Source organism: Octodon degus, unplaced genomic scaffold, assembly GCF_000260255.1.
Source record: "Octodon degus isolate 3935 unplaced genomic scaffold, OctDeg1.0 scaffold00066, whole genome shotgun sequence".
NCBI classification, from domain to species: domain Eukaryota; kingdom Metazoa; phylum Chordata; class Mammalia; order Rodentia; family Octodontidae; genus Octodon; species Octodon degus.
The window spans coordinates 4,351,393-4,377,795 of record NW_004524642.1 but is presented as its reverse complement, the minus strand read 5'-3'; the positions used below and the strand labels follow the sequence as shown (position 1 = coordinate 4,377,795).

Here is a 26,403-nt window from a genome sequence, read left to right as displayed (position 1 = left end):
ACTAATTGATTCTCCTGTTTTCAGCCTCCCAAGTGCTGCGATTCCAGGCGCGCGCCACCACGCCCAGTCTCAGTCGCTGTCTCAGCGCAGCCCGGGGGCCAGATCCGGCCTGGCCTGCTGAGGATCGAACCCTGGCCTCTGCGCTCTGCCGGAGCAGGTGCTTTAGTCAGCTGAGCTATCTGGCTGGCCCTTGCATTTCTATCTCAGTCAAGTCTGTACACATTACAGTGTCCGGAGGCACTTCAGCTTTAATTGACTCAGAGGTCTCAGTACAGGAATCGCAGTTGCATAAGTAGCGAGCTGAGGTTTTCAGGCACACGGACGAAGACTCACTTGCACGTCATTAAAGTCTGGAAACAAAGGTCAGATTTGGGAAGGATAGATAAGAACGTCTAAATTTTTAAAATATGCTAAAAATTAAAAGTGAAATTGGTCTTGATTGAGTTACAGCAGTGAAATGGAAAAGGAGGAAGGGAGAGTATAAGAACGTAAGATGAGAGTTTACTGCACTTCACGTATAGAGTCAACTGGGCCAACGCGAAATGACGTGGTGCAGTCACCCAGCTAGCTCTCTTATCCAGACCCGCTTCATCTTGTGCCTATGTGATTAGCCAGATCTTAAAATTAATCATATTGTTAGCAAAGAATTTTAAATAAATAATTTACTTATTTCAAAGAAAGCTTCCTATTATTTCTATTATTTCAAAATAATAACCCCCCAAGAATCTAAGGTTGCTTTATAGAAATAGGACATAATAAATGGCTTTCATTTTATTTTCTGTTAATGGTTAATAATACAGGGCAACACAATTAAGCCAAATAGAATACCGAAAGTAGGGACAAATCTATTTACCATTGGATTTGGCCTCCAGCATGTTGCTCTGTGTGAATCACTTCCTTCACCCTCCTGCCCACCTTACAGCCTGCATCAGTTTAGATCTCTGCTATAATCTGCTTCCCTGCACCTCATTGAAGAAATGATACGGTGCCTTTGATTCTGGTCTGTATCTACCAGGCCTCCACCAGGGGGCTCCTCCTCCTGAAAGCTACAATGGAGTATTACTCAGCTATAAAGAATGATAAGCTCAAAGTCTTCACATTTAAGTGGCTGCCACTTGAAGATATACTCATAAGTGAAATAAATCAGACCCATATGTGTAAATATTGTATAGTCTCCTTAAGAACTCAAAAGAAGAAATACAAACAGAATGGTATAACACAATTAAAAGGAAAGCAAGAATTTGAGGATTAGACAACGAAAAGAGGGCAAGGAAAAAATCTAGGAAATATGACAGGGGCAAAGCCATACATTTATACATACAAGATGGGTAAAGCAACGATCCCAAGAATATCAGGAGGTTGTTGAAACTAGCAGTTAGTTGGTGGGATTCTCACCTTGACTAACTATATATGCTGATACATGTGTACTGAGCGACTGCACAAAAGAGAGCAATGTGTAATAGTGGGGTCACGCTTGGAAAGCCTGTCATTCTGGTCTTCTAAATATGTACTGCTTGTCATAATATACCAATTATGGCCAGAATGTATCTCAAGTTAATGTTTCTTATTTTTTTTTTTAAAGATGTTCCATCTTATGCCTAAGATGTTTGATATTCATACAGATAGTGAGGTTAAACCCACCTGCATATGTTGTAGGGTAATAATAAGATTCTCTTCTGGAGGGTTGACAACCTAAGTTTGCAGAACAAAAATTAGAGAAAAAGAAGGGCTGCAGGGACAGCCAACATTTTGGCCCTAGCCTTTCAAGGTCAATGAGGACTCAGGACATAGGAGAACCTGTGCTTTAACATCATGTAACTCAGTTGTGCCCCAAATTTTCTGATCAAGGAGATTATGAAGCCCCAGAGCAATGTGATTGATGATGTAGTGTGTGCCTAAAGAGAGTCACATGGAGAGAAAACATTCTCTCGGGCTTTCTTTTTTTTTTTCCCATAATTTTATTGAGAAACAAATAGCAATGAGACAGTTTCAAACCAAATTGGTAGAACAGTTTCAATAATTAACACATTGCATACATTCTTCCTAGTGGTTAATTGCTGTACAAGATGTGGACATGATATTCTATTTACAAACACTATTAGAACAAATCATTCTATTCATTAAGAGAATGTAACTATATATCTATCCTAACCACTTTGAATACACAGATACAAAATGCACATTCATCTGTATACCTCTTTTTTCAAGTTCCATTATTTGAATATTATAGGTATGCAAACTCAGCAAAATATTCTAAAAGAGTCCAGTAGCCCATAATAGTATTGGGTCTTCCGCTTGACGGGCAGTGCCAGAAATTGTTGACCTGAGTCCCCTACTGCTCAACATAACACCATGACTTTACTTCTTATGTTTCATTTTTATACTTTTCTGCTGGATGGCTAAGACCAAGGTAAAGCAGGACCTATGCAACAAGAGTTGTAGCTTTTTGGTCTGAGAAGGTCAGTGAAATCCCCTCAGGATTTATCCTGGGATCCTGTACCTCACATTGTAGAACCTTTGTCAGTGTCAGCCATGTGGATGAGTCACAGCCATTGCTTGGCCAATGTGCTTTCTGTGAAAGCCTGAGAGAATGTTTTCTCTCCATGTGACTCTCCTTAGGCACACTCTACATCATTAATCTCTTTCCTTTTTGGTCCCATAATCTCTTTGATCAGAAAATTTGGGACACTACCGAGTTACATGACGTTACAGTACAAGTTCTCATATGTCCTGAGTCTTAATTGACCTTGGAAGGCTAGGGCCAAAATGTTGGCTTTCCTTTCAGCCCTCCTTTTTCTCTAATTTTGGTCTGCAAACTTAGGTTGTTAACCATCCAGAAGACAAGCTTATTGTTATTACCATACAACCTAGGCTATTAAACTTAATCTCACTATCTGTCTTCATATCAAACATCTTAGGCATAATATGGAACAGGTATTTTTCATCAAGTATTGATATATTGAACTTTAAGTCCCTACAGAATATGATGAAAAAACATTTAAAAATTAGAATATATTTTTAAAAATAGCCATAAAGAATTATATACTTCTTATGTTTACACATAAATCCAAAAATCTCACCATATACAACCTTGAAGCAGGACAGTCCCACAATATTCCTTTTCCTATCTCTTGCCTTCATTCACAACCCCCTTCTCTTTGAACAATCATCTACCCGAGAGATACCACAGCAGCAACTGGCATGTCATGATAAGCAGCCCGGATTCAGAAGACCAGAATGACAGACACTCCAAGCATGAAACTCCTATTATCATTTAGGTTTTCTGAGAGAGCAAATTGGTCAAGCAATAGCTGTGACTCATCCACATGGCTGACACTGACAAAGGATCTACAAAGTGCAGTACAGGGTTTCGGGATAAGTCCTGAGGGAACTTGACTGTGTCAGATAAAAAAGTTACATTTTTTGTTATATAGGTCTTGCTTTATCTTGGTCTTAACCAACCAGCAGAAAAGTATAGAAATGAGGTATGGAAAATGAAGCCATGTTAATATGCTGAGCTGTGTAAGGCTCATGTCATTAGATTTGGACATTGCTAGTCCTGTGGATAATCCACTACTTTTGTGGAGTACTGGACTATATTGGAATATTTTGCTGAATTCATGCATGTACAATATTTGGATGGCAATGGAATACCCATCTCTGACAAAACTAAACATAAAAGGTGATATAAATGAAGGACAATTTTGTATCTGTATATACAAAATAGTTAGGATAGATATACAGCTATTTTCTCCTAATTCAGTAAGAAGAAAGATCGGTACTAATAGTGTTTGGACAGGCTATCATGTCTGCATCTTGTGCTACGAATGACTACTACAAAGACAACAATATACAATGTATTAATTGTTGTAACTCTCCTATCAACCTGTTCTGAAGGTGTCACATTGCAATTTTTTTCTCAATAAAATTTAAAAAAGCCTTCCGTCCCCACCTCCAGACCTCCCCCCAGCGAGGCCTTTACACCCCGAGCCTTACACTGCACTGAGGGTAATGCACACGGACCTCTTCACCTCCTGGCTTAGAATTGCTCTCTGGGGCTAAACGCCTTATCTATTTTTTAACACCAGCGCAAAAGACTTGATTGCTTTATTAAATGTTATTAAATTAATCAATTACCCAATATTTCTGAGTGCAGGTTGACTTATTAACCACTAGATGGCACTGTTAATCGCCAGAATGCTCTAGGCCGGGCCTCAAGGCCTTATTGGCAATCGTGAAATTCTAAAACTCAAGAATTATCTTAACACATTTTGGAAGGGCAAGACTTGACCTGACCTGACCTGATTTTATAGAAAATTATGAATAAACCTGTCTGGAGACAATTTATTATCTCTTTCCCTGAAATGTAAACATTAACGATTAATTGTATGGTACGGCCCAAACCTGATGTGCAACAGGCCATGATTTCTGAAGACAACGTGACACAACATCTTTTGATAACTGATTCTTATCTCGTACCAGCAATGCTCTTGTTATTATTATTATTATTTTAAGAGATATGATAGTAATGATGAACACTCATTGGGCCGCAAACTATATATTTATGAGAGCCTAATCCCACCCACTTCATATCTAATTATGTACCCAATTATGTTACAGTGCACTATGTTATTTAAAATTCCACAATATATATCAATATGCAGTGACACTTAGAGAACCTGTGTACATCATGCTAAAATTTAACTGTTTGAAAACTGTGCTCTCTATTGAAAGATATTTCTTATGGTTTTCTGTTTAAATCTTGATTTTGTTCTTGGACTTTAGTATAATTAGTAATTATATTTGAAATTCTGTGATGTTCTTTATGATATGTTTAAGTTACATTTGAAGGAAGGGACCCCACATATCCATTTTAGCATTTTAGAAACGTTTTGCATTGGTTCTCAGTATCCTAGATTAAAATATTTCAACCAAACATGGTATCAAATAGAAATTCTTTAAAAAGTTAATTCTACTTTCCTCTTTTCCTCCAAGTTATATGATTTTTTTTTTTTTGAGATAATAGCTGTCAAATTCCGTGTGAACTGGAGAACCTTTCAAAGTGCCTCCAAGGTACGATGGCCATCAAAGATGAGCTGCTTGTTTCTTGGCGGCTGGCATCGCGGCTTTTCATGTATATTTCCTTGTTCCTAACTCCACTGTTTTATTTCCTGGTTTACTGTGAAATTCCAATTAAGAAACAGGGGGAAGCCCACGTTTTGCAACAGGAAGATCATGTGAGTCTGAGCCAGAAAATAAGGGTCTTTTTAAAAAAATTATTTATGTATTTGATATAAGGTCTCAATGTGCAGCTTGACACGTAGTGATCCTCCTGTTTTATCCTCCGCAGATCTGGGATTACAGGTATGTGCCACCACTCCAGGTTTCAGTGGTTGGCTCTGTGCCGGGCCAGTGAGGCATGTGGTACCAGGGATCAAACCTGGGTCCTTACCAGGCAGACGCTTAGACCACTGAGCTATCTCCCTGGTCCAGAAAATATGGGTCTTAGCCCCAGACAAATTATAGATTAGCCTAATGATACAGATATCTTCTCTAACCTTTATTCCTTATTAAAGTAATCTACAAAACATGTGCATTTCTACTTGCTGTATCTGTGTCACATTTTCATAGTAATTATAGCGATATTCTGCTTATGTTCTGTAATACTGAGTTGTCCTGCTAGAGAAATTAGTATTGGGCTTTCCTACAATGAGACCTACATTTGTCAATTTGCTAGACTTGGACATTTTAATGACAATCCGAAGCATCTCTTTGCCCTCTGTAGCTTGAACTCATCCAATTTGCAACACCTTGATGGCCATTGTAGTTTTCTAACATGTTGTACGTTGTGGCTTTCTTATTAGAATCCTTGCTACGAAGCACATCAAAATACACTTTGCAGGCAGAAGCCGCAGGAAAGCTGAAAGGAAGTCTATTGCTATGATTAGGCACACTCACTCTGATGCCAAATAAATGAGTTTAAAGTTATTTCTCTGGATTGTACCCACTTTGGGACATGTACTTAACCTTTCTGTATAGTTTTTTGATGTATAAAGCAGGAAGGATAGTGATATGTTCATCATGCATGATTTAATGTAGTTTAACCCCTTGAAACTATGCCCGGCTCCTAATAGGGACGATGTGCACGTTTGCTGCTATAATTTGGGTCACAGCACGGTGGCTATGAAGCCTTGATCTCCGAATCTGAGCAGTACACGCTGTGATGCTGGTCACACTACTGCATACAGGATGTGTCTTTCAATGGATGAAGCTTTCCCTGCTGAAATTTTCTTATCTGTGCAAAAAGAGAAAATAGTGTAACCCTCCTTCATTGTTGGTAAAGAAGAAAGGATTAACGCTTGCAATGGACATGTTGTGCTGATAGCGTATAATTCACACTTGATAAATAAGAAGTACTTACATTATTAATGGATTGAAATTATAAAGGTCTCAAAAGTGACTTCTAGGATTCTGATGAGGGGCCCTGAGTTTGCATTTATCTCATTTCGTGGGGTAATGAGGACAGGACAATACTTGAGAAAACTCTGATTTAAATTATTATATATTAGGGCCAGGGAGATAGCTCAGTAGAATCAGCACTTACCTGGCAAGCTCAAGGGCCTGAGTTCAAGCCCCGATTCTGCCAAAAATAAATAAATAAATAAATAGTTATATATTAAATATAAGCTCACCATGAGATAGCAGTTTAGAAATTTAAGTAGAAATTGGATACGAATTTTTTTTTTTTTTTAATGTGTGTGTGTGTGTGTGGCCAGCTCAGCCCACCAGGGGGCGGGGCTGGCTGGCATGTGGTGCTGGGGGATAGAATTGCGGTTCCTGTGCTTTGCTAAGCTTGTTCTAAGTCGGTGCTTTAGCCCACTGAGCCATCTCACCAGCCCCTGGATATGAATCTTAGACAAATTGTCTTAACTAGGTTAAAATTTTAGAAATTACCTCTATGAGATGACATTTAAAGCCATAGGAAAACATTATATCATCCAATGAAAGAATGAAATAAAAGCGACCTAAGGAAGTTTTTCCACGCTTGTAGGAAGTTCTGAATTTCGAAGTTAAACTGAGAAAGTAGAATAGCCAAATGCGACAGAAAAATTGAAATTCAAGACAGAGAATTGAGCAAGAAAGACAGCTATTTGTCAAAAGCTGCTGAATGAGCAGTGGCAATGGGGACGGCAGTGCACGGAGTATGTCTCTTCATTTGAAGCATGCAGCAGCCTGACAGGTTTCCAGTAGGTTGATGAGGATGGAGGTTATGTGAAACAGAAAATCAAAAACTGAACACAGTTTTGACAGTGCTTTCCTTCGACTAAGAAAGAAAGCAGACAGATTAGGGCAATTGGGTTGACATTCTGAGCAAGTGGGGTCTCTTTGAATGAAGATACTCCTACAATGTGATTTTGTTTTGTGAATTTAAAGTTAAAATTAAAGAAACAAGTAACTGCCATTGCCAGTGAGAGGAAGTTTCTTTCATAGAAGTGGAGATGAATTCAGGCTGGACTACTTGAAGATTTGGTCATGGGGTTAAAAAAGACTGAAGCCTACCAGGTGTTTGTTTGTTTGACAAACAGAATTTCTGGGTGATTAGTGAGGAAAAGAGAACTGACTGCACAGTTTTATAGCAGAAAAAATATAGCGCAGGGAAGTGGTACAAGAGGGTGCAGAGACTGGTAATCCATTTAGGGATCCCGAGACGACACCACTGAGATGGGGAATAGTACGCACTGGTATCACTGGTGTGTGGCAGAGGGGGAAGTGTTGACAGATGGCAGTGGTGAAAGTCACTAGAAGGAAGCTGGAAGCAGGGCAAGCCTGTCGTGGGGACAGGTGGCAGTGCTCCTGAGGCGTGTTCCACGCGGTGGTATTGGATAGGCACAAGGAGGTTAGGCTTCTTCCTGCTGGACAGCTGAGAATTTCCCACGGGCCTCCCGCTGGCAAACCTGGGAGTTGAGAAGCACTCCTGAGTGCTCAAACGTCAGAAACTATTTCTGTGCTTCAAACATGGCCTGAGTGAGTTTTAGGAGAAAGGAATTCGAAACAAAGAGTGCCAGGGTGGCACCAAGGAAAAAAGTGGGAATTTGCCCTGGAAATTTCACTAGTATGAATGAAGAGAAAATGTAGAGTAGAAAGCTTGCCAGGGAGATATCCCAATGTGGTAATTATCAACTGAACTTAGGAGACAAGCAAAAATGAGGGCAATCTGTAAGTAGAATTATATAATGATGCCATATTTTATGTCAAATTATCAGATATTGAGAATGTCATGTGATTAGAACTAATAGTCTTCTTATTTTAATGTTTTCCAAACCAGGATGAAACACGATGAAGCACCCTTGTCTTTCCATGCTCAAGTCCTTTCTTCTGATCTCGTTATTGTGTTTCTAGAAGGATCTGTTTGATGTTACATTGGCCAGTATCTGATCTCAGGGCCACATCTGACTTTACGGCCTCTACTCTTTCCTTCTGATTACCATTTCTTTTAACATACCATTGCTGGATCTAGTGTTACATAGAAGTTGTGGGTTCGTGGACTGGGAACACTGAAAGCAGGGTGTGAGTGTGTGTGTGCGTGCGTGTGTGTGTGTGTATTTGGAGCAATAATAGCTAGACATTGTGACATGAGTTTTAGACTCTAACTTAAAATAGTTTGAAGGCCCTTTTTTAATGATTATGAGTCAATGAATAAAGTTAAAATGTCTAAAACAGGTGTATGTCTGGTTAAAGTAAAACTATGGCTCTTGCCCTGCAAGACATGCCAAACAAATTCATATCCCGCTAGTCCTTGATGGAAAGCAACTGCCTGCAGTCTCATCATCATTCGAAAGCTAATTGCTGCAATCTAGTTCATTTTTCAGCATGTTTATGTGGTGATAAGACACAATGTAGGTTTTCAATGAATCAATATCTAAGTCTCCTAGATCAAACTTTTACTTCTTGTGCTAATAATATTAGATGGAACAATTTCTGCTTACCTGTATCCGAACAGAATGTGTATGACACAAATTCCCAGTCTTCTTGCACTTTGTATACCAGACAACGCGTAAGCCTTATGCACAGAAGCCATTTGGAAATCAACAACAAAACATACAATTTCAAAAAAGTGGTACTAGACAGGCCAGGAAAAGGACTTCTCTTCACAGCAGGAGAGCTTTAATAAGAAGGCGGAGAATGACTTTCTCCTACTTTAGCTAAGAAAATGAGCATCTAAAGGCCTAAATTTTCACTTCTCTGCCTGTGTCTGCAAATAACAGTAAAAATGCCCTGATGATTGATTTGACATTTAGAATGAACTTTAATGAGTAGGCAAATTCACTAATCTATTAGTAATGAATATGCGCCATATTTACTATGAATGCAAGAGGCACAGGTAGAATTTCACATGAGTGATTGGGAAGGCAGAATGTTCAGTAGGACGCAATGGCATTAATAGACGTATGATTATGAGAAAGTATGTGCCTGGAGTTTCCTAGTTGATCAGAAACCGAGAAATGATGGGAAATCACTCAAGGATAGAGGCCAGGAGGCTTTAAATTCTTGTTCCGTTTGGATTTTACACTTAACTGAGTTGCATTTCAAATATTTTATGTGGATTCGGTACACCGTCTTCATCTGACTAAGTCCTTCAAAATCCAACCATATCATGTATAGTCAAACAGCGACTATAGTCACAAAAATGTAATAGCCCTGTAACAAAGTCTAACTAGAAAAACTGAACCCACTGCAAGTATTTCCCACAGAGTGAAACTGTAGTGAGGGGAATAGATACATGGGTGATAAAAACCTGAAAATCAGAGAGGGCATGTATGGAAACGATGGTTATCACTAAGACAAAGAGCTGGAGGAAAATAGAAGTGTCTTGTGCCAAGGAACAAGCATGAGAAAGGGAACCTGAAACCAGACGGAGCTGCAAAATAGCTACAGCCTGGGCACTGGAGCCCGCCGTACCAGGACAGCTTGCCAGTGCTCCCATAAGCTAACTGCTCCAGCAGGCAGCTGCCTTTGGTGCTTAGGAAATCTTCCTATTCGTTGCCAGGGAGGCTGGTACAGCAGAAAGGAGAGGGGTGGTTCCAGGCATGGTCACCTTGAAGGCCAGTGCAGAACCTCAGCTGCACGCTCACCTCTTCTCTCAGTCTGAACTCAGCTGGAAACCTCTCAGGATTACGAATGCTGAATCATGCATGTTTTCATTACGCAGAATAACATGATACTTATGTGAGTAACACAATCCATATGTTGCATGCTAACATCATGTGTTGGAATAGCAAATGAGTTCAAGAGTGTACGTCCATCTGAGGAATGGCCCAGAGTCGGAGATTTAAGCCGGGGTCTCTTGCATCAAAAACTCACCAAGCGCAAGTTGTTCTCAGACTTAAAACAACCCAATGAGATGTTTGAATACTCTCAGTCACAAAGAATAACTCTTTTGATTTCAAATTGACTGCATTTCCACTGACGATTAAAATCCTGTATTTCAAAATATCAAGTTAAGTTGTGAATATTTTCAAAAATTATACTTTCTAATCATACATGTATCAATTGACTATTTTTTTCAGTTAACTATTCTTAATCACAGTCATGATTTACTAAAGCCTTACTAGCTTTTGAAATTTGTCTCATGTCAAACCACTTTTCTTAATACATTATGATTGTTTTGTCTAAATAATATGTATTTATTTACTGTTTAAAGATCCTCCCAAACTATCATTAAAATAGTAATAGGAAACAACATTCCAAAAGTCATTCATAGGTATTTTTTCCCTATGTAAAATTGGAAAATAACATTTATGAAATAATCATTTTATATAGAAAATTAAAATAGTTTCATTTTAAAAATTTTTCTTCAGAAAAGAGAATTCAAAAATTAACTTCGGAAAAAGGGTCGCTTTTTCTCTACAACTGGACCTTACAATCTTTTTTTCAGGATAGGTTCCTCTGACAAATAGTTACTGTTTGTAGAATTAAACATCTAAATACAAGGCAATTTATTTCCAGAGACATGGAGGATAATTTAGTGACATATTGCTTGTGGAAAGCTAAATTTTATTTCCCTTCAATATTGTGTTTCTGAACAAATTCTGTAAGATGTTGAATTGTAGGAAATAGTTTTCGGTAGATAAAAGAAGATGAAAGGAATTACTTTTCTGCTTTTTCCATGTTAGCGTAACATACAGGGTCTAAAGATGACATGTTTTGGGGAGTCATTAGGATCCAAAAACCAGGAAGATTCAATGATTTATCCAAAAGTTGCCTACTCAGATTGATGGTTGACAAAGTTTCTATTCAGCATCACAAACCACAGACATCTGTTCATAAAACAAATCAAATTGCATTTTACGATTAATCATCACTACAGTTTTTCTTTATACCCTTGAGATTGGAGACAATTGTAAAGGTTGGTAAGGTAGTTATTAAGACATATGACAGGTCCATTTAATTTTAATTATAAATGCAAAACACAATAAAATCATCTTTGGGCCGGGGATGTGGCTCGGTGGCGCAGCGCCTGCCTATCAAGCGCGAGGCCCCGAGTTCGATTCCCGGTACCAAAACAGAAAATAGTGAAAATAAGACCAAAAAAAGTCCTTTGAAAAAAATAAAATAATCTTTTAAAATTAAGTGTCAAGGGCTGGGGAGATAGCTTGGCAGTTTAAGCATCTGCCTGGCAAGTGCAATGACCCACGGTTTGATCTCAAGCATGGTGCTGTCCTGGTCACTAAAACAGGACATGGTGGTGCAAGCCTACAATCCCAGCACTGGGGAGGCTGCGACAGGAGTATCACTATGAGTCTGAGCTTTGGAGCAAGATCCTGACCAAATGAATAAATAAATAAATCAAGTGTCAAGCTTCTTTGCCTTATTATAAGTTTTCAATAAATACTTGGGAAGTTAAAGTATTAGAATTCTATTTCCATTTAAATTAAATTTCAAATTCAGGTTTAAATAACTACAAAATTAAAAATATGTACAGTACTACATACTTCAAGATATAAAGATTAAGAGGAATTGGCTATCTTATGTATACTACCAAACTAGTAAAAAACTGAATGAAAATTAATAAAACTCAGATAATTTCAAGTGAAGATTAATGAAACCTCTGATTTCCAAAAGGAACATGCATTTATTTTTTCAAAACATTGTCCAATGTATGTTTTATTTTGAGATAAGCAAGAAGAGCCTGGCTGTCTCCCTTCTCCTGTGACAGCCAGCATGGGTGTGGTTTGACTGACACCCATCACTCTCCTTGGCCTTGATTCCCTTTGCCTCACCTGCATGACCCCAGACATACGACTGGGACAGCTTACCTCAGGCTCCTCTTACTTCCCCTATGGCCACCCTGCCAGCAGGTGCAATCGGCTGTCAGTTGCAGTGCCCCTCCGTGGATCTTGCCACCCCAGCTGCTGCAGCTCTCAGAAGAAGGGAGGAAAAACACCTCGACAATGGCAAAAATCAGGGAGAGATCCAAGCCTATTACTAGCATCCCAGTTTACCAATCTTCAATAAGTTGTGGTGAACACAGATAGCTATTCCTCCTGATAATTCCCTGGTTTTGGCCCTGACATTTTTCACAGAGATGCAACAGCTGCAGTTAAACAGCCCATGTCCCCAACTGCTGCCACGATGGCTACAGTTGTCTTCAGTGTCCGTCACCCACTCTGGGAGGTGTTACCATGATTGCAGTGCGCTGAGCAATTGAGTTGGATTTGGACCAATCAGTCAGCTTAGGTTGGAAGACTTGAATTTAGGCCAATTAGCATATTCAAATCTAGACCAATCACAAGCCTACAGCTGGTGTATAAGTAGCACTCCTTCATATTTCTCAAGTTGGTTTGCTAGTAATCTGTTAAGTACTACTTCTCTTGTGCTACAGCACTAGTATATAATTTATACTGAATGAGACTGTTTTCCCTACACTTATCAACTACTTAAAGAGTGAATATATCAGTGTATTTAGAACTGACAGAACTTTCTTGACTGTTTTATAAGGTAATTAATTGATTAATATGTTCACTTTCTTCAAACTTAATTCATCTTTATAGTAATACATCTGAAATCTGTTGCATTTTATATATACATATTGGCTGGAGTATTTAAACATGATCTGATGACCCTGAGGCTTCAAAAGCAAGATGGCGACTATCCTGAGGCTGAGTGTCCTCTGCGGGGCCCAGGGATCCCAAGGCCTGTTTCTTCAAGCTACAGTGGTAAAACCTGCTCATGTCTCAGCATTTCTCCAAGACCGACTATCTCCAGGATGGTGCGGAGCCCAGCACATTCACCTATTGCCAAGCTGCCATGCTGGTTCCAAGGCTGTGTCTGTCCACTGGACTAGTGAAAGAGCAGTCAGTGTTTTGTTCCTGGGCCTGCTTCCTGCTGCATATTTGAATCCTTGCTCTGCAATGGACTACTCCCTGGCTGCAGCCCTCACTCTCCACAGTCACTGGGGCCTCGGACAAGTTGTGACGGACTATGTTCATGGAGCTGTGCCCCAGAAAGCTGCCAAGGCAGGCCTTTTGGCACTCTCAGCTTTAACTTTTGCTGGCCTTTGTTACTTCAACTACCATGACGTGGGCATTTGCAAAGCTGTTGCCATGCTGTGGAAGCTCTGATCTTCTGGACTCACTACTTTAAGGACTGATTGTGCGCCTCTTTGTCTCTGCTCTGTCATGCCATTCAGCTCACAGTAAGCGAAAAGTAACGGATAAGTTCATCAGGCCTTGTGAGATGGTCATTTGTAGCATTTAAGGTCGAGAGGAATTGTATCCAAGAAATAGTGAGACTGAGTTCTGTGTTTTAGTGAGTTAATGGGTCTGCCTCCCAACTCACAAGACTCAGTATAATTAAACATTGCATATGAGCTTTTGCCTTTTAATTTATCCTTTAAAGAGAATTCAGCTTTATTACTATCAATTCATGGCCATACTTTTATATTTTTCCTGGGAATAATACATGACTGTACCTTCACATTTTTCCTGGGAATAATAGACAAAGGGAAATTCATGAGTAACTACTTTCCAGAAAATCAGATAGTGTTTAATCTTTGAAAATGTCCCTGACTGTTCAGTTGGTACCAGATAATGATAATTACTCTGCGCCCTAGAGAGACTTTGAAATTAGGAAATGCTGATATTTCATAATACAGATTTCTGAATCCTATGAAGAAAAGCTTGGAGAGCTTCTGAATTTAGGGAAGAGATCTTCTTGCAGATGAATCAGAATACTTCCGATTCCAAATTCATTCCCAAAAATGTTTTGTTTGCTCTAGAATGATTGGTTCACAAATGTAAAATTGTAAGTAATAAATTACTTTCCCTTTGTGGGAATTGCTAATGAGAAAGTGTATTCTGTAAAAAGAAACATTTTTTAAAAATAAAAGGTTGTATAATAAAAAAAAACATGATCTCATCTGAATATTACTTTATAAACTCAACTCATTAGATAGTATTTTAGAATTTTAAAGGCATTTACTGTTTCCACTGTTAGAAACTGATAAATTGGCAGATTTCTGGAATAGTATTACAGACACACAAACCAAATAATACATTTTGCAGATCCTTTGTCAGTGTCAACCATGTGGATGAGTCATGGCCATTGCTTGACCAGATTGCTCTCTCAGAAAGCCCGAGATAATGTTTTCTCTCCATGAGACTCTCTTTAGGCACACTCTACATCATCAATCACGTTGCTCTGGGGCCCCATAATCTCCTTGATCAGAAAATTTGGGACACAACTAAGCTACATGATGTTACAGTATAGGTTCTCCCATGTCCTGAGTCTTCACTGACCTTGAAAGGGTAGGGCCAAACTGTTGGCTGTCCTTGCAACCCTTCTTTTTCTCTAATTTTGTTCTGCATACTTAAATTGTTAACCCTCCAGAAGAGAAGCTTATTATTACCCTGCAACATATGCAGTTGGGTTTAACTTCACTAAAATCTGTCTGAATATCAAACATCTTAGGCCTAACATGGAACAGGTATTTTCCATCAAGTATTGATATGTTAAACTTTAAATCTCTACAGAATATGAAGAAAAAAATTTAAAAAATAAAAATACTTTAAAAATAGGAATAAGCAATTACATATTTTTACACAGAAATTTAGAAATCTAACCATAAACAGCATTGTGGTAGGAAAATCCTGTGACTTTTTTTTCTTGTCTCTTTTTTTTCATTTATTACTCTTTTTTTAAACAAATATTTACTCGAGAGACAATATGGCAATACTTGGTATGTCATGACAAGCAGTATGTATTTAGAAGACCAGAGTGACAGGCATTCCAAGTGTGACGCTTCTAGTGCATATTGCTTTTTTCAGTGCAGTTGCTTGACTCACAGGTATCAGCATATATAGTTAGTCAGGGTGAGAATCTTACCAATTAACTGCTAGTTTCAAAACCTGCTGATGTTTCTTAGGATCATTGCCTTGCCCATCTTGTGCGTATAAATGTATGGCTTTGTCCCTGTCCTGTTTCCCAGCTTTTCTGTTTGCCTTCTCTTCGTTGTCTAATCCTCAAGTTCTCACTTTCCTTTTAATTGTGTTATACCCTTCTATTTGTATTTCTTCTTTTGAGTTCTTATACTAGGGATACTATATGATATTTACACATATGGATCTGGTTTATTTCATTTATGAGTATATCTTCAAGTGGCATCCACTTAAATATAAATGATACAAGCTTATTCTCTGACACTGACAAAGGATTTGCAAACTGCAGTACAGGGTAACAGGATAAATCCTGAAGTGAATTGACTTACTGTGTCAGATACAAAAGAAACATTCCTTATTATATAAGTCTTGCTTTATCTTGGTCTTAACGATCCAGCAGAAAAGTGTAAAAACAAGGTTTAAAAAGTAAAGCCATATTAATATGCTGAGCTATGGACTATGGACTGTATTGGGTTATTTTGCTGAATTCACACACCTATGATATTTAAATGGCAATGGAATATCCATCTCTAACAAAACTAAACAAAAGAAGGGGATACAAAGGAAAGTTCATTTTGTATCTGTATATACAAAATAGTTAGGATAGATATACAGCTATTTTCTCTTAATTCCTGAGAAGAAAGATTTGTACTGATAGTATTTGGACAGGATATCGTGTCTGCATCTTGTACTATGAATAACCACTAAGAAGATAACAATATGTAACACATACCCACTCATTCAACTCAGAGGCTAAAACACTTCTTACTGCAACCCATAGGGAGGCCTAACTATTGAAACTGTCCTATTAATCAGTTTTGAAACTGTTTCATTGATATCTGTTTCTCAATAAAATTAATACAAAAATAAAATAATACATTTAATACTAACTTAAAAATTACTATTAGCCAGGCATGGTGCTTTATTTCTATAAATGCAGTTACTCAGAAGACCTCCCCCACTTGATTCTTCTTCAGCACTAATTAAATATGTTCTGCTATCTATATACATCTTGAGAAAAAATGAGCTATTTTTAGATAAAATTGTTATTTTCAAAGGAGACAGGAAGTGGTGGCTACAGATGCACCCTTGGTGGCCACAAGATGAGACTCTGTAATCAGGACTTATCACACTGCCTGTGGTATGCACATTTGCTTCCATCCTTTCCACTTCTTTCTTTCTTTTTTTTTTTTGAACTGAGGATTGAACTCAGTCCCTTGAGCTTGCCAGTGAAGCACTTACTCCACTGAGCCATCTCGCCATCCCCAATCCTTTCTACTTCTGCTGACATTCATGAAGGCAAGCCTGGCTCTCTTATGTGCCATTTAGTTGTCCTTCTACCTCCTCTTTCTGTAATGTAGTGACACAGGACACTTTTTGAGTAACTCTGGAGAGTCCTGTCCCATTGTTTACGAGGAAAGTCATACATTGCCCCCCAGTAAGGAGCTGATGGTGGCCCCTTGTGGTGCTGTTAAACAAGGGAGTCTGGTCCGGCCTCGTCTGAGCTGTCTCAGCTTCAATATCATAAGAAAAGCCCCTTTAAAATTCTGGGGCCTGCAGTCAGAGATTGTGAGATTTGACTAGCTAGTTTCCATTTTTGATCCCCCCCGTACATGTATCATGTACCCTCGAACAATGGCACAACAGAAAAGGGCAGGTGTCCCTCAGAAAGAGACCATTCAGATGCCTGCCTGGTCACTTATCTCTTGGCAATGTTGGGACCATCGAGACAATGGAGATGGATTGGTATGTTCTCCATTTTGTCCTTATTAAATGTGTCCATGGAACCAAAGGTTATCACCCATCCAAGCTCTGTAGTTTGCAAAGGAAACCCACTTCCTTACTGTGGGCCAGACAGAATAGTCCATTGCTTGATACTTATTTAGAATATTGGGGCTGGGCATTTGGCTCAGCTGTGGAATGCTTGCCTAGCAAGCTGGAAGCCCTGGGTTCAGTCCTCGACACCAAAAACCAAAATAAAATAAAATAAAATAAAATAAAATAAAATAAAATAAAATAAACCTCTAGAATATCAATCCCTCATGCCCATCCTTAGGGAAGTATGTAGCTGTGTTATTTCCTCTTTTGTGTTGAAAGAGCCCTAAAGAGTCATTAGCCAAACCCCCAATGGAAAGAGACCCTGTCCCATATTCATGCCTGCTTGCTGCTATGTGACTCACTTCCTCATTTGGTGCTGGATTTAATCAATTTTACCTGAGCGATGGTGCTTTTAATCTCACTGTTTGACCATAATTTTGTCCCATTTTACGCCCACCTAAGCGAGTACCCATGCTCTCTACCACTTTAGACCCGCCTCACTGCATGATTTTACCTATAAAAGTTTCTGGAAGAGACGGCTCCCTGGGGGACAACCTGCTTGGGCCCCTGTCCCTCTCTCAAACAGAAGATCTCTTTCCCCCAGTAAATATATTCTGCTCATAAAAAAGGATAGTCCAGTGCTTTCACCATCTGTTAAAAACACATACCCACTCATTCAACTCAGAAGCTAAAACATTTCTTACTCCAACCCATAGGGAGGCCTAATTAATGAAAGCTGATCAAGCTCTCCTCTGTTGGAACTGAGCAGGCACAGACTGAAAGTGGACACCCCCTGAGGTCTTACTGGAATCAGACAGGCAAACAGACATGCAGGCAGGCAGCTGCATCCTCCTTGTCCAAATGTGAGCAGCTCAAATGGGGAACTAAGGATCCTCCTCTAGACCTCTGAGTGACTCGAGAAATCTTGAAGGTGTGCCTTCCTGTTGTTACCTGGAGAGGTCCTGGAGGGCCACGACCCATGACCAACTAGGTCATCATGTCAGTCTTCCCAATGTACCAGACGCTATGGCAATCAGAAACAGCAAAACTTCACCCAGGATTTGGAGGCAGATTTATTCATGTCAATGGACACTGGCAAGGAATCAATCTTCATAAAAATCGGAGGCCTTGAAGGCTCAGAGAGGAGGTTTTTAACAGGGTTCGCAAGCAAGAAACAAAATACTTTGCTGCCTTTGATTATTTCTTACAACAGTCATCACACTGACCAATCCTTTCTAAGAAACAGAAATAACAGGAACTGTTACCTGGCAACTGAAGTATGCTGCCTTGGGGGTGAGGGCGTCTTCTGCTAGAGTACCTCAAACAGGAAGACACTTACCATATATCTGCTAAATGAAGGGAACTGACACAAGTACATTTTTCCCTTAAAGAAGAAATTGAGTTAATATTCTAGAAATGAAATATGTTAATATTATTATGATAAAGAGACGGGAAAAGGAATATTGTGGGACTGTCCTGCTTCAAGGTTGTATATGGTGAGATTTTTGGACTTATGTGTAAACATAAGAAATATATAATTCTTTATGCCTATTTTTAAAATATATTCTAATGTTTAAATATTTTTATCATATTCTGTAGGGACTTAAAGTTCAACATATCAATACTTGATGAAAAATACCTGTTCCATGTTATGCCTAAGATGTTTCATATTCAGACAGATAGCGATGTTAAGCTTAACAGCCTAGGTTGTATGGTAATAACAATAAGCTTGTCTTCTGGATGGCTAACAACCTAAGTTTTTAGACCAAACTTAGAGAAAAAGGGGGGCCACAAGGAAAGCCAACATTTTGGCCCAACCTTCCAAGGTCAATTAAGACTCAGGACATATGAGAACTTGTACTGTAATGTCATGTAACTTGGTAGTGTCCCAAATTTTCTGGTCAAGGAGATTATGGGGCCAAAGAGGAAAGTGATCGATGATGTAGAGTGTGCCTAAGGAGAGTCACATGGAGAGAAAACATTCTCTCGGGCTTTCACAGAGAGCACATTGGCCAAGCAATGGCTGTGACTCATCCACATGGCTGACACTGACAAATGTTCTACAATCTGAGGTACAGGATCTCAGGATAAATCCTGAGGGGATTTCATTGACCTTCTCAGACCCAAAAGCTACAACTCTTGTTGCATAGGTCCTGCTTTATCTTGGTCTTAACCACCCAGCAGAAAAGTATAAAAACGAAATATAAGAAGTAAAGCCATGCTGTTATGTTGAGCTGTAGGGGACTCAGGTCAACAATTTCTGATATTGCCAGTCAAGCGGAAGACCCAATACTATTATGGGCTACTGGACTCTTTTAGAATATTTTGCTGAGTTTACACATCTATAATATTCAAATAATGGAACTTAACAAAAAAAGGGAATACAGATGAATGTCCATTTTGTATCTGTGTATTCAGAGTGGTTAGGATAGATATAAAGTTACATTCTCTTAAAGAATAGAGCGATTTGTTCTAATGGTGTTTGTAAATAGGACATCATGTCTGCATCTTGTACAGCAATTAACCACTAGGAAGAATGTATGCGTGTTAATTATTGAAACTGTCCTACCAATTTGATTTGAAACTGTCTCATTGCTATTTGTTTCTCAATAAAATTATGGAAAAAATATTATTATGATATCATTCTACATTCAGAAAATCTACTCTGAGTGCATACATGACTAGAATCAATATCAGGGTAAACACAAAAACATCCTGCTCACGGCAGGAAAACTTCACTCTGTCCTGGGGTCAATAGACATCACTGTTTCAACCTAGGAGTTACTGTGCTGTACATGTATTCAATGAACTATGGATCCTTGGCAATGTGGCACTGACCAGGGCATGATAAAAATATTAGGAACCAAGAGTTTTTAGTTGGGTGATGTGGTCTAACAAAAGAAGTGTTCACAACCATAATTGATCAAGTTGAAATTTCTCAATGAAACAGAAGCTCTATCATGTTTTCTCTGGAATAACTTTGAAAGAACTTTATCCATTGCCACTGAGTTAGTACTGTCTTTTATTTTTTTAAACCTGACTCATTTGAACTAATTGTTCATATGGAAATACAAGTTATTGATTTTGTGTAGCTGAGTGTTCACCACACTCAGTATTCCCACAGTCATCTGTGGATCTCATTCACATTTTGTCAAAAATTTGGTAAATTTTGTTTATAAAATTGTTCAAAAAGCCCTCATACTAAAAAAAGCATGTGCATGTTGTTTTGTATTGCAGAACAGCCTGACAGCATCACTTGCCAATAATAACAAACACAGAGCACTTTGTATTGTTTAAGGAGTGGATTGTCTTAGCCTGAAGGAATGATAAAATGCAGCTAGAACTATTCTTGGAGGCAATATTTATGCTTAAATACTAAACAAGATTGATGAGTAAACAAAACTAATTGAAGATGAAGAATTTGGAGACATTCAGTCAAAGGGGGCAGTACAGTAGTCCATAATAGTAGTAGGGTTTCCACATGACTGGCAATGTCAGAAGTTGTTCACTTGAGCCTTTTATAGCCCAGCATATTAATATGGCTTTACTTTTTATACCTCGTGTTTATACTTTTCTGCTGGATGTTAAGAACAAGATACAGTAAGACGTATATAATAAAAAATGTAACTTTTGTGTCTGATAAGGCCAGTCAAATCCCCTCTGGATTTATCCTGATAACCTGTAAGGCAGTTTGTAGATATTTTGTCTGTGCCAGCCATGTGGATGAGTCATGCCCATTGCTTGACCAATTTTCAAAGCCTAAGAGAATGTTTTCTCTCTAGGTTACTCTCCTTAAGCATGTTCTATATCTGGGCTATATTGGATTATTTTGCTGAATTCATGCACCTATAATATTTGAATGACAATGGAATACCTATCTCTGACAAAACTAAACAAAAAAGGTGGATATAAATGAAGGACCACTTTGCAGTGAAAAAAAATATATATCTGTATATACAAAATAGTTAGGATATATATGCAGCTACTTTCTCTTAGTGTAATGTGAAGAAAGATTTGTACTAACAGTATTTAGACAAGATATCAAGTCTACACCTTGTACTCTGAATAACTACTACAAAGACAACAATATGCAGTGTATTAATTATTGTAACTGTCCTACTAACCTGTTTTGAAACTGTCTCATTGTTATTTCTTTCTCGATAAAATTAATTAAAAAACAAAGAGGGGCAGTAAATAATACATTTATTTCTGCCCTAGTACAGGCATGTTTTATGTGTGGATTGAGTTGATCCTTTGAATCCATAGTCAACAAGGTTGCCTTGGCTAAGATCAAAATCTGAGACAACACTAGTCCAAAGAATAACACCAAACAACGGAATGAGAAATCATGCTCATTCTTGATAGTAACCACTGTCTTCACTTACTAGGAATTTAGTCTTTAATTCTATTGAGCCATGGACTTATGCATAAGATACACTCAGCATTTTGAACTTTTTATATTTGGGAACTTTCTTAATATTATTTACTGATAAATGATTTGGAGTTTAAACGAGGATCAAACTAACTCAGCTCCAGAAAAATTATTTATTTATTTATTTTTAAATTTTTTTTGGCAAAACCAGGGATTGAACTCGGGCCCTTGTGCTTTCCAGGCAAGTGCTTATTCTATTGAGCTATCTCTCTGGCCCCCAGAAAAATTAAATAAGTGGTTAAACAAGAACTGTATCTGAAATCATGGAATTGTGTGTGTGTGTGTGTGTGCGTGTGTGTGCATGTGTGTGTCCAATTATATAAGAAAATATTTCTAACATTGTACTAATTTCTTTTTTTAAAAGACAGAATCTCATTAAGTTGCTTAGACTGTCCTGCAAATAATGTCCCTGCCTGAGCCCCCTGAGTCGGACTACAGGGACATGCCCACATACCCTGTTCACTTCATACAATCCTCCATATGCTCCTGGGAACATACTTCAGACTAATAACAATTTGAGATTTTTCAGGAACAAAGTGTTTTTAGCAGCCATGTTTCATATATTATTGGATCCATTTGCAGCTATGAATGCTTACATAAAGATCTGCAATGTAAAATATATTACCTATTCTGTATTTCTTTTAGCCTAAAGGAAGCTTAGTCTCTCATATTTTCTTAATTAATATTTTACTTGATGAGATGATTCAAATTTTCCTTCCTTCATAGTGTGAACCATTATTAGCCTGAGTCAGAGTGTTGTTGTTTATTTTTACTGAGTATAACCTCAAGACTGTATAAGAAGTACACTAGAATATTTCATTTATTAGAGCCACGCTCTACCTTAGCCTAAATCTTTCATAAAATCCTGAATTATTTATCTTAGTTTGAATAGGAAAAGCCTTCTCTGTGATCAACTCAGCAGAATGAAGAATTCATACTGAACATGTGGTGATCTTAACTTGCAGCTAAGTAAATTCGTTTTTGTGGGATCTAGTCTGAACATTGTTTTTTTTTCTTTAATTTCCCCAGAAATAAGTTTTTTATACCAGCCAAATCTAATATAATAGAGACAGAAAACAAAACTGTTGCTGCTGAATCACTAGCTGTAATACAAAGTTACTCCCTTGATTGTATTAGTCCTGAATGCTAGCCAGGAGAAGACCATATACAAAAGTGATTTAGATCTTACACATTTCCTCAAAGACATTGCTTTAGCTGGGTGAGGAGCTGTCACCTACCTGATACTGTAATCCATCTTTAAAAGACTTGTGATCGAGAGCGCAGGCCCGGCGAGTGAGTGAGATGACCGAGGGCCGCGGGATTCTGAATAGACCCAGAGCGCAGGCCCAGCACAGAACCCTTCAGCAGAACTCCCTACAAAGAGGCTAGAGGCAAGACCCACCCAGCTGATTCAGGAGCAGAACATCTTGCCAGAGTGACACAAAGGGTTCAACTCTAACACTTGCAGCAGAAAGAAGTGGAGCACAGCAGCCAGATCCAAACAACACCCACCTGGAGGAATCCGAACTTCATAGATCCGGACCTGGTGCTAAGGTAATAACTCTATCTAAGCTCTACACCAAAGGTCAGAAGACAGGTATACAAAATGACAAAGAGAAGGAACAAAATGCAGTCTCAGGCCCAGAGTCCACCCAGTACAAATGCAGAAGACACTAGCACTGAGGAAACTGGAAATCACACACCAGATATCTCTGAAATAATAGCGTTGACAGTAAAGAATCAACTGCAGAAAGGTATACAAGAAATAATTTCGGAACTAAAAAATATAGTGGTAACTATAATCAAAGAAGTACTAAGTGCTTCTAAAGAATACACTGACAAAAAAATAGAGGAGAATATAAAAATGATAGAAACCCTGAATAAACAATTTAGGAAAGAAATAGAATCTATGAAACAGGTTCAAAGTGATATACAGGAAATTAAAACCTCAATCACAAGCTGGCAAAACCGTTTGCGTGAAAGTGAAGATAGACTTTCTGACCTGAAAGACACCACTGCAGCTAGTGAAAAAGAAAAGATCTCTTTAAAACAACTAGGATGCAGGAAAAAACAATACAATACCTGCAAGACGATGCAAAGATGAACAATGTGAGACTAATAGGCATCAATGAGAAGGAAGGAGTCAATACAAATGATATAAAAAGAATATGGGCAGAAGTAATAACAGAAAACTTCCCAAATATGGTACAACAATCTGACATTCCTGTAACCAAAGCATATAGAACTCCAAATAATATCAATCCAATGAAAACCACACCCAGACATATAATAGTCAAGATTCCAGAAATTCAGCATAGAAACAGTATACTAAAAGCTGCTAAAGAAAAGAAACAGATCACATTTAAAGGAAAACCCATCAGAATAATGGCAGATTTTTCTTCACAAACCATCAAGTCAAGAAGAGCATGGAGCAAAGTACTTCAAGTCTTGCAAGATAACAAATTCCAACCCAGACTGATCTATCCTGCAAAACTATCTTTCAAATATAATGGAGAGGTGAAATATTTCCATGACAAAGAGCAACTAAAGAATTTCATGATGACAAAGCCAAGCCTACACAGACTACTAAATGATGTTCTAGAGAGGGGGCAAATTGATCACAGCCCCATGAATGAGAATGGAAAGAACCCGCCAAATAGGGCAAACAAACAGATGAGAATAAGAGGTATACAGTAGTAGTCTTTCAGTTATTCTTTTGTATTCAGCAGCAGAATATTTCCATTAGCACACTGTACAAATGGACTTCTCTTCCACCCTATGGGTCATGATTCCACTTGAGTCTACAGGGTGGATTTTAAAGAAATAGCTGTAGCTCACTTCCACAAGTGACGCCTAGCCACCGGTAACTGTCACGGTCATTATGCATGTCCACAACACATTAGAACTTTGTGCGATATCCTATCCTCAAACTGTTAGAAGTGCTGGTCATTTATTTGCCATTCCAGTATTTATCTTATGTTTTACTCTTAGTACTTCTTTGCTATCATGAAAACTTTTTCTTAGTTCAATTGTTTTGAATCATTTAATTTTCTGAATATTGCTTAATCTTAACTTTTCTTCTAAGATTTATACTGTATCTTTGACTTACAATTTATTTAAAAAGACATTGTATGATATCTTCTCCTAGTATTAGAAACTTTAAAAAGTATATTTCCATTTTCTGTTGACTTAAAAAAAAGAGGTTTGTACCTATAAAAAAATAAAAAATAAAAAAAAATAAAAGACTTGTGATCATTCTATCAAGCCAGTTGCCTCAGTAAGATGAGGTATGGTGAGACCAGTGGATCCTGAAAGTATGGGCCCAATTTTGTGCCTTACTTGTCATAAAATTAGGAGTTTTTTTGTTCAGACTGTGTTCAATAGATTATTTGGGTGATGTGTAAAGCATTTTGTAATCCTATGGTAGTAGTTTTGGCAAAGATATAAAAAAAGATAAAGCATATCTGGAATATTAGTCCTATAAGATTTATTAATACAATTTATAAATTAATAAATATGCCACTGGATTTATTAATCTGAATGACTTTTACATAAAGGGAATATATTGGAGACTTAGTATTAGTTTGTGTTGTTAGCAGATTAGGTAATCCACAGGGATGAACATTAAAGCAGATTTGTTGAGTGGAAGTCCAGTTTGCTAAATCTATCCTTAAAGTCCATTTTTGCCATGGTGATCATTTAGTTCAAAAGCCTGTTAGTCAGTGAGAACATTAGTTAGGAGAAATGACACTTAAAGTCCACAAAATGAGTCATCCTAAAATTACTAAAATCCTGTCTGCTGAGATAGAAACCTTTGGAGAACATTGACAGGAAAAATAGAATCTTTCCACTCTGAGATTCTGAAAGGTCTATACACACATCTCTTCCCTAAACTTCCTTGTTACTAATTTTATAATCAATTATGTTCTTTCCAAGTCCCCAACTGTGCAATCAGACTACAATTTGCTGCTCATGATTCAGTGTGGACTTAATATGTGGTTGCCTTTTCCTAGAAAAATCATAGAACACATTCTCTTCTAAGCTCTCCACTAAATATTTTCCTTCATTTTTGTTCTTCAAGACCATTTCAAAATTTGACTATAGTAATGTATCATTCTGGGATGCTTTCTGACACTGCATAGAGCCATCTGTCGATGAAGTCCAAGTTGTCCCTTCCTTGGACATCGCTTATCAGAAATTCCCCTTGAGCTGCTGAAAGAAGGAAGAGTTGCAGGATAGGAGGATAGGGATCATTGATCCAGCCACATTCTCATGGAACTTTTGGAGCAGGTCTTTGTATACCATTTCCATTTGATAAAGAGTTTATGCCCATGAGCAAATTAATGATTTAGTGAGAGAGATGGCACCAAGTTCACTCTGGGAAGCTTTTGAGGAACTTTCATGCCTCTTAGTCAAGCTCTTGTTGCCACTTTGGATTAGCTACAGAGCCAACTTTCATTCATTCATGAGTTCAAAATGAGAAAATGACAGTTACATCTAGTAATCAACATTTTGGGTTCAACACTTGATACCTTATAATTTTTTAGTTTAGAAACCTTACTTCCAAAAGATGGAATAGTTCTTTCAGGGAATACAATGAAGATTCCATTGAGCCTGAGACTGTTACCAGGCCAACTTGGTATTTTTCCTTTTGGAAAACAGAACTTTATTTTCTTCCAACTGGATTGGTGGTTTCAACTAGTTTAAGGCAAAAAA

At 38.1% G+C, this 26,403-nt stretch overlaps 1 pseudogene; it reads left to right on the top strand.

Annotated features, from left to right (window-relative positions):
* Positions 1-13,142: 13,142 nt before the first annotated feature.
* On the top strand, positions 13,143-13,651 carry LOC101568972 (annotated as a pseudogene).
* Positions 13,652-26,403: the final 12,752 nt, after the last annotated feature.